The sequence below is a fragment of the Schistocerca gregaria genome, chromosome 6, assembly GCF_023897955.1.
Source record: "Schistocerca gregaria isolate iqSchGreg1 chromosome 6, iqSchGreg1.2, whole genome shotgun sequence".
NCBI lineage: Eukaryota > Metazoa > Arthropoda > Insecta > Orthoptera > Acrididae > Schistocerca > Schistocerca gregaria.
Genome location: NC_064925.1, coordinates 457364752 through 457373208, shown reverse-complemented (window position 1 = coordinate 457373208; position 8457 = coordinate 457364752). Strand labels below are relative to the sequence as shown.

The following is an 8457-nucleotide window of genomic DNA, read 5'->3' as shown; positions in this document are numbered from 1 at the left end:
CCACTCTGCAGCGGAGTGTGCGCTGATATGAAACTTCCTGACATATTAAAACTGTGTGCACCGCCCGAGACTCGAGCTCTGGACCTTTGCCTTTCGCGGGCAAGTGCTCTACCATCTTTTTTTTTTCTCATTTTGTTCGCTTTTGTTCGTTGAATCTGCTCGGGGCGGACGTTGTAAGACATACGTTTTAAGTTCGTTGTTGATCGATTAACTCAGTTTTTTTTTATTACAGAGGACTGCTAACCCTCTGACCGAACACGCTGAGCTACCGTGCCGGCTAAAAATGTGAAACGCTTCACGATTTTGGGTGTCATCCTTGCGCAGGTGCCATACTAATCTTATCTGTATCGTCCCAATTTTAGTATATGTACCGCCTAAGTGAGTACGACCATCTGAGCTACCGAAGCACGACTCACGCCCGGTCCTCACAGCCTTACTTCTGCCAGTATCTCGTCTCGTACCTTCAAAACTTTACAGAAGCTCTCCTGCGAACCTTGCAGAACCAGCACTCCTGAAAGAAAGGATACTGCGGAGACATGGCTTAGCCACAGCCTGGGGGATGTTTCCAGAATGAGATTTTCACTCTGCAGCGGAGTGTGCGCTGATATTAAACTTCCTGGCAGATTAAACCTGTGTGCACCGACCGAGACTCGAACTCGGGAGTTCGAGTCTCGGTCGGTGCACACAGTTTTAATCTGCCAGGAAGTTTCATGTGTTGCGTTACTTACTGAACGCTTCTCGTAAGAGATTTACACATCCAATGACGGAGGTCCTACACGCTGGCAGTACAGAAATGACCGCACAGTCACAAAGTCTGCATCCGTGAAAGCCATGGCCATGTGATGGTTTGGAGGGGGTTTCGGCAGTGACCCCTCGCCTCTCGCGGATGTCGACAGAGCAGCGGCTGCGAGCGCTGGTGTGGGGTGTGGGGTGTGGGCCCCGCTGCATTGTTTGGGCCCTCGGAAGAAAACGCCCTGCAGAGGGCGGCCACCTCTGGCCTGACTGGTGAGTCTGAGCCGCTCCGCTAACGGGCCACGGCCCGAGGCGTTACGCTGCACAATCCACAGTAGTTCCCGCTTCTTGTACCGGCCAGCTGGAGGTAGCAGCACTCTGCTCCAAGTTCCGCTGCCGGCGCGTCCCTGCTGCAAACGCACAGACGACGTCACCCGGCAACCGGATTTTTCTGATTTTTTAAATGTGTATTTACGACACATGAAGTTCAGATCTCAAAATGTCAATCCGCAAAAGCAGTTATACACAGTGTGTCCCACCCGATAGTACTGCAGCTATGGAAAATATGGATTATGTTCATAGAATCACTGTATTTATTTAAATTAATCTCCACCTGGATCGGTACGGAACTACACTACTGGCTAAATTGCTACAGCACGAAGATGACGTGCTACAGACGCGAAATATGACCGACAGGAAGAAGATGCTGTGATATGTAAATGATTAGCTTTTCAGAGCATTCACACAAGGTTGGCGCCGGTGGCGACACCTACAACGTGCTGACATGAGGAAAGTTCCCAACCGATTTCTCATTCAAAAACAGCAGTTTCCCGGCGTTGCCTGGTGAAACGTTGTTGTCATGCCTCGTGTAAGGAGAAGAAATGCGTGCCATCAAGTTTCCGACTTTGATTAAGGTCGGATTGTAGCCTATCGCGATTGCAGTTTATCGTTTCGCGACATTGTTGCTGGCGTTGGTCGAGATCCAATGACTATTAGCAGAATATCGAATGGGTGGGTTCAGGAGAGGAATACTGGACACCGTACTGGATCCCAACAGCCTCGTATCACTAGCAGTCGAGATGACAGGCATCTTATCCACATGGCTGTAACGGATCGTGCAGCCACGTCTCGTACCTTGAGTCAACAGATGGGGCGTTTGGAAGACAACAACCATCTGCACTAACACTTCGACGACGTTTGCAGCGGCATGGACTATCAGCTCGGAGAGCGTGGCTGCGGTTACCCTTGACGCTACATCACAGACAGGAGCGTCTGCGATGGTGTACTGAACGACGGACCTGGGTGCACCAATAGCAAAACGTCATTTTTTCGGATGAATCCAGGTTCTGCTTACAGCATAATGATGGTCGCATCCGTGTTTGGCGGCATCGCGGTGAACGCACATTGGAAGCGTCTATTATACTAGCGTATTACCCGGCGTGCCACTGGTTACATGTCTCGGTCACCTCTTGTTCGCATTGACGGCACTTTGAACAGTGGACCTTGCATTTCAGATGTGTTACCACCCGTTGCTCTACCCTTCATTCGATCCCTGCGAAACCTTACATTTCAGCAGGATTATGGACGACCACATGTTGCATGTCCTGTACAGGCCTATCTGGATACAGAAAATATTCGACTGCTGCCCTGGCCAGCACATTCTCCAGATCTCCCGCCAATTGAAAACGTCTGGTCAATGGTGGCCGAGCAACTGGCTCGTAACAATACGCCAGTCACTACTCTTGATGAACTGTGGTATCGTGTTGAACGTGCATGGGCAGCTGTACCTGTACACGCCATCCAGGCTCTGTTTGACTCAGTTCCCAGGGGTATCAAGGCCCTTATTACGGCCAGAGAATGTTGTTCTGAGTACTGATTTCTCTGGTCTAGGCACCCAAATTGCGTGAAAATGCAATTACATGTCATTTCTAGTATAATATATTTGTCCAATGAATACCCGTTTATAATCTGCATTTCTTCTTGGTGTAGCAATTTTAATAGCCAGTAGCGTATATTTATGGCACATGAAGTTCAGAGTGTAAAATGTCTATCCGCAAAAGCAGTTACACACAGTGCGTCCCACTTCCGCTAGTACTGTGGCTATGGAAAATAAAAGCCGTGGATTATGTTCACAGAATCACTGCATTTATTTAAAATAATCTTCACCTGGATCGGTACGGAACCAGTAACTTTTTAGAAGAGTTTTGAAACGAACACTATAGTCCTTTTACGAATTTCTAGCATTCTTGGTTCAGCAACCTCTGTTAATCCGCACAAAGAAAAACTAGTCCAAGCTGCTAATTTTTACTTTTTCTTCATTCAATGACTAGTTTCGTGCCGAGATCCACTATGAAATCATCATAACACAGTGGAAAATGACATTTCCGTAGATGTCATAAATGTGCAATGAACATTTACAGTGCAAACACATACAGTTAGCTGTATGCACTTGTAAATATTCGTAGCAAAACTCATCTGCTACTTTAAGCGTCTCGTTTCCTAGTCCATTTCTGTCAGTATCACCTGATTTAACTCGACTACGTTCCATTAACCTTGTTTTCCTCTTGTTGATGTTCATTTTACATGTTTCTTAGAAGTCACCGTCCGTTCCGTTGAAATGCTCCTCCAGATCCCTTGCTGTCCCTGACAGAATTACGATGTTGTCGACATATCTCAAGGCTTTTTTTTATTTTCTCTCCCTGAACTTTAAAATCCTTCTCCATATTTTTCTTTATTTTTCCGAAGAAAAATATAGCTGTAATGGGAAAGAATACATATTCCTGAGTCCAGTACTAAGAAACAAAACACTACTAAATGAACCGTTACATCTCGATGATTTTTTAAAAAAGAAATGTTTGAATACAGCAGAGTTTTTATCGAAACGCGTAATACGGAGGATGCGCTATTAGCCAACATGCTTCGTTCCGAAACCCCTCCGGGCAAACGATGTACGCGACCCTGTGTTCTGGATACTCGATACGCGTCTTCAGGCACCAGCTTTTTACGGAGGCTGCGTCAGTCACGTGTTCTAGGTTCTATTGACATTGGAAGACGGCGAATGCGCCCGTAGTTATGTAACTGTCACCTGAGAAGTGTGTGATATGGCAGGGGCCACTGGAATGTCGTCTCAGCGTTTCCACTGGAGGCACGAACTAGAACACTTCTCCCGTCCTCTTCAAAACTGAAGAACTGTCGCAGGCAAAGGAAAGTAGATGAGGCGACACTGAACTTAGAGGATAGCTGAAACACAGGTTGGTGAAATATTCAACTAAGAGACTTGTTACAACACTACCTAACTAACGATCTGGTAATTGGACGATTCAGCATTTATCCAATCATTAGCAGCACCTTCATCCCCAGAATAAAGCTGTCGTTTTTACCCTCGCAATAACAAGTGTACACAGTCGACAATATAACTTTATTGAGCGGTGTGTAAAATGTCGTCGTGTGACTAGAGCCTCCCGTTGGTACACCGTTCACCGGGTGCAAGTCTCGATTTGACGCCACTTCGGAGACTTGCGCGTCGATGGGGATGAAATGATGATGATTAGGACAACACAACACCCAGTGCTGAGCGGAGAAAAACCGTCGACGCAGCTGGGAACTGAACCCTGGCCCCTTTTTTTGTGTAAAAAAAAATCATAGAGTGGTCAGTTACTAGCAGGTGAAGACAAGGCGGGCAGGGGTCGGAACCCGAGGCCTGGCCGCGATGCTTTCCCCCTTCATCTCTGAATAACTCCCTCAAAGTAGCTGTTTGATTTGTTTTATTTTATTTATTCATTTATTTTTACCAAAAAGAGGGTAAATGAACAAAATATCTTTATCGGTACATGTTTAAATACAACAGAAATGCCATCCTTCTGGTGGAAATAACACGAGGAATTACACTCGTACAAGGCGAGCAAGGTTTTTTTTTATTAACAAATGGTAGGAAAAAAAGAATAATAATACTGATGTTGAAACGTCCCCTTAGAAAAATTATACATGACTGTGCTTAAACTGACACACAATATTTTTTTTAGCCCAACCCAATCTGACTTTCAATAATCCCTACAAAGGCATGGCCCTGACTAAATTAACCTATACATTTCACAAATTACTTACCCCACAAAAATCTTCGTTACTCGAACTACTGCAATACAGCGAGCGCCACTACTGCCAGCTAAGTAACAGATTCAAACTACTGAAGGCACTAACTACTGATAGGCATAGTTAGCAAAAGAAAAATTTTGATAGAGAACAAATAATGTATTTACCTTAATAGTGTTCAAAAGTCATAAAATATATATCCAATATTACGAATTTACTCTTTCTGATGGACACACGTCCAGATCGTCCGCTCTCAAAATTCCGCCATCTCTCTCCCCACATCCACCACTGCTGGCGGCTCACCTCCAACCTCTCAACGTTACGTGTTGTTAACAGCCAACTGCCCAACGCTACAATGGCGAGTATTACAACAATGCCAACCAGCCACAGACTGCACACAACACAGCCAGTGATTTTCATACAGAGCGCTACGTGGCGGTGGCGTTACCAATATAAGAACCTAAACAGCCTACTTACAATGTAAGCTAAGAGGTGTGAAGCAATAGACAGTGGAGTGGGGAAAAAACCACCATGATCTGCTATAGTTCATAAAAGAAACGAGGCGAGTATCCCTGCGCCAGCTCCACTGTGGGTTACAATATGAAAGTAGCGGGGAGAGTCTCAAATGTCAGCAAGGGAGGGCGGGAGGGGGGGGGGGGGTGCTGTCGGAGTGTGGCACTATCCAGCTGAGCGGGCGTGACGTAAACATCGCGTGTAGGTAATTGGCGAAGCCCTTGGGATTGACATTATGTCGTGCTGACCACTCAGTTACCGAAGGGGGGGGGGGGGGGCGGACAACGATGTGTAGATTACTAGTAATTCTTTTTTCACTTGTCTGAAAGTTGCGATCTCATCTACAATCGAAATAAGGATTTCTGTATAAAAAGATGAATACAAATAATGACCGACTATCTATATTTCTCAAAGTGATTTTTTTATTAATGTGTGTGAACTTCATTTTCCATCACTTGTTATTAGTGGGGCATCGATCCTACTAAACGACGAGAAGACTGGATAAGATGTGTATGGTTGCTTTAATTTGTAAGACTGTCACTGAGTTGGTGCTTTCTTGAAGACCTTATAACAAACCACAACTTACGAGTATCTTGATCACCTAGACCGCACGATACCACCCTGCTTCAATCGAAAGATGAGATACCACCTCCATTTGGGCAATATTTATAGCGATTTCGATCGTAAAGTACGGGGTTTATGAATTTTACGTAAGTGTGCTGTACACTGAAGTATTTTTGAGAAATGTATTCTTTTCCAAATTGGTCTGTAATATAATAATATATTTTTGCGAGTTACAATGTGAAAATATAGCATTACAAAAATTGCCCATCCTACAGATTTCACTTCACAAAAGCGTATATTCAAGAAGAATTGGTATGTTTCCTTGTCACTTACACCATTTATACCAAATGTCATAATATTCACCAAAGTTCCAAATTTCTTATGAACTACTTAAAATTGTGCTTTATTATTCATCTGACAAATAGTCATCAGTGTATTCAAAAAACGTAATTAACTTCACCAGCAATCACAATTTACTTTGATGTAAAATTTTAATATTGAAATATGTAAACAAACCTTGTAATGTGGCATATTTGGGATGTTCTTACTTTCATTTCAGGGCTAGGTAAAACATCTTTTGTTACTTTTTGATTCTCATTGTTTTTTTAACTGTAAAAGGATTTAATTTTACTTAACTTTTTCACGGTTATAAAAAACGGATATCATCATAAAAATTTATTTTAAGGAAGTAACTTCTAGAATATTCTGCAAAAACAGTACTCTGTATAGAATTAGATCAGGGAGTCCGGAGTTAGTCTGGAATGAGTAGTCGGTCTGGAGACAGTAGTTGGCTGAGTTACTTTAGGGCTGTTGTATGTGACGCATCAACCGCGGTACGTCTTTTGTCATGAATAAACGGATGAAAATGATGTTTTATGGTGTAAAAACATTTTTAACCCTACTGCAGACTTAAACTGGATAGCAATTGAAAATCTTCTGTTCGCACGAAATACACTAACGGGAAGGGAATTAATATAGAGCAGTGAAATATCGGGAATACATTTGTCTTGGTAACATATGTAGATAATTAATATTACAGGATCACAATTTAATGTAAGCACGATATAAGCCACTGCAAATGTGAAATGCTGGCACATTAATAAACAGTGCAACCACCAGAATGTTGAATGCAAGCACGCAAACGCGGAAGCATTCCGTTGTACAGGTGCCGGATGCCACTTTGTGGGCTGATACGAAATCGTACCTCAGACCATAGCCCCTGGTGTAGGCCCAGTGTGTCTAGAAAGCAGAATGGCTGGTTGCAGGCGCTCAACTGTCTCCTTCTAAGCAACACACGCCCATCACTATTATCAACGTAGAACCAAAGCACCTTTCATCAGAAAAAAACCGCAGAGATCCATACTCCGGCTGGTCCCGGCAGAGGTTCGAGTCCTCCCGCGGGCATGTGTGTGTGTGTGTGTGTGTGTGTGTGTGTGTGTGTGTGTGTTTTTCCTTAGGATGAATTAGCTTGAGTAGTGTGTAAGCTTAGGGACTGATGACCTTAGCAATTAAGTCCCATAAGAATTCACACACATTTGAACCTTTTTGAACAACAGCCATACTGTCCTTCTGTGAGCTCTCGCAAATGTCGATGGATTCGGGTCAGCGGAATGCACGCTAACGGGCGTCTGGCTTGGAGCTGTCCTAGATAACCCATTTGTAACATTTGGTTGTCTCATTATAGTGGAAACTGCTGCTGAAACTGTTACTGCAGATGCATTACGATGCACCTGAGCCATACGGTGAACACAACGGTCATCCTTGTCGGTAGTGCCACCTGGCCGTCTGGAGTCCCGTCTTCTTAAGACCGTACACTCTCTAGACTGCCACTGCGAGCAACCGCCTACAGTGACTACATTCCTGTCAAGTATTTCTGCAATATTGGAGAAGGAATCTCCGACTTCTCTTAGCTCTATTACACGATCCCGTTCCAACTTAGTGAGGTGTTGATAATGGCTTCTCGCCTTAAAGGCCTTGCTGACTAACGTCAGATCACCACGTCCAGTTTCGTAGGTAACTAACATAACTAACACTCACGACCTTTGCAGCGTGTATTCAGATCGAATCTGATTTGCATCCTCATAGTGGCGCTACTAGCACCTCCGTTCAGCGGCTGGTGCAAAATGTGAACAGACAGCATCTTTAAGTTGTGGAAACTCGTCTACCAGCTTTAGTTTATGTTACACAACTCCTTTGTGTTGCGATTTTTTTTTTTTGCGGCAGTGTGTTATTTCTTTCGGTAATAACTGGCTTCGTTTCTTATTTACGCGACCGTGGATCAGTTCTGAATACCTCAAGTGCGCCAATATTATTTGCACTAGCAAATCTAACTTCATAAATTAAATATCAAGTAGGTTCTGAATAATTACGATAATTTGCAGTGATCACAGTAAGATAGCCATAACGGCGGGTAAGCGAGTTTCGTCCAAGCCGGCTATTACCGTTCATGCAGTAAGTCCCACATGCATTTCATTAGAAAACCTATAAATAACACATATAACGAATGGCATTAGCATGAAATAATAAAGTATTACATAATGTCGGACATAAATTTGGCAG

The 8457-nt window shown here is 43.8% G+C and overlaps 1 non-coding gene across 1 annotated transcript; it reads right to left on the bottom strand.

The window, feature by feature from the left end:
* Window positions 1-279: 279 nt before the first annotated feature.
* Window positions 280-386, bottom strand: LOC126279737 (U6 spliceosomal RNA). The gene has a single exon (XR_007551201.1). It is a non-coding gene; the product is annotated as a U6 spliceosomal RNA (small nuclear RNA).
* Window positions 387-8457: the final 8071 nt, after the last annotated feature.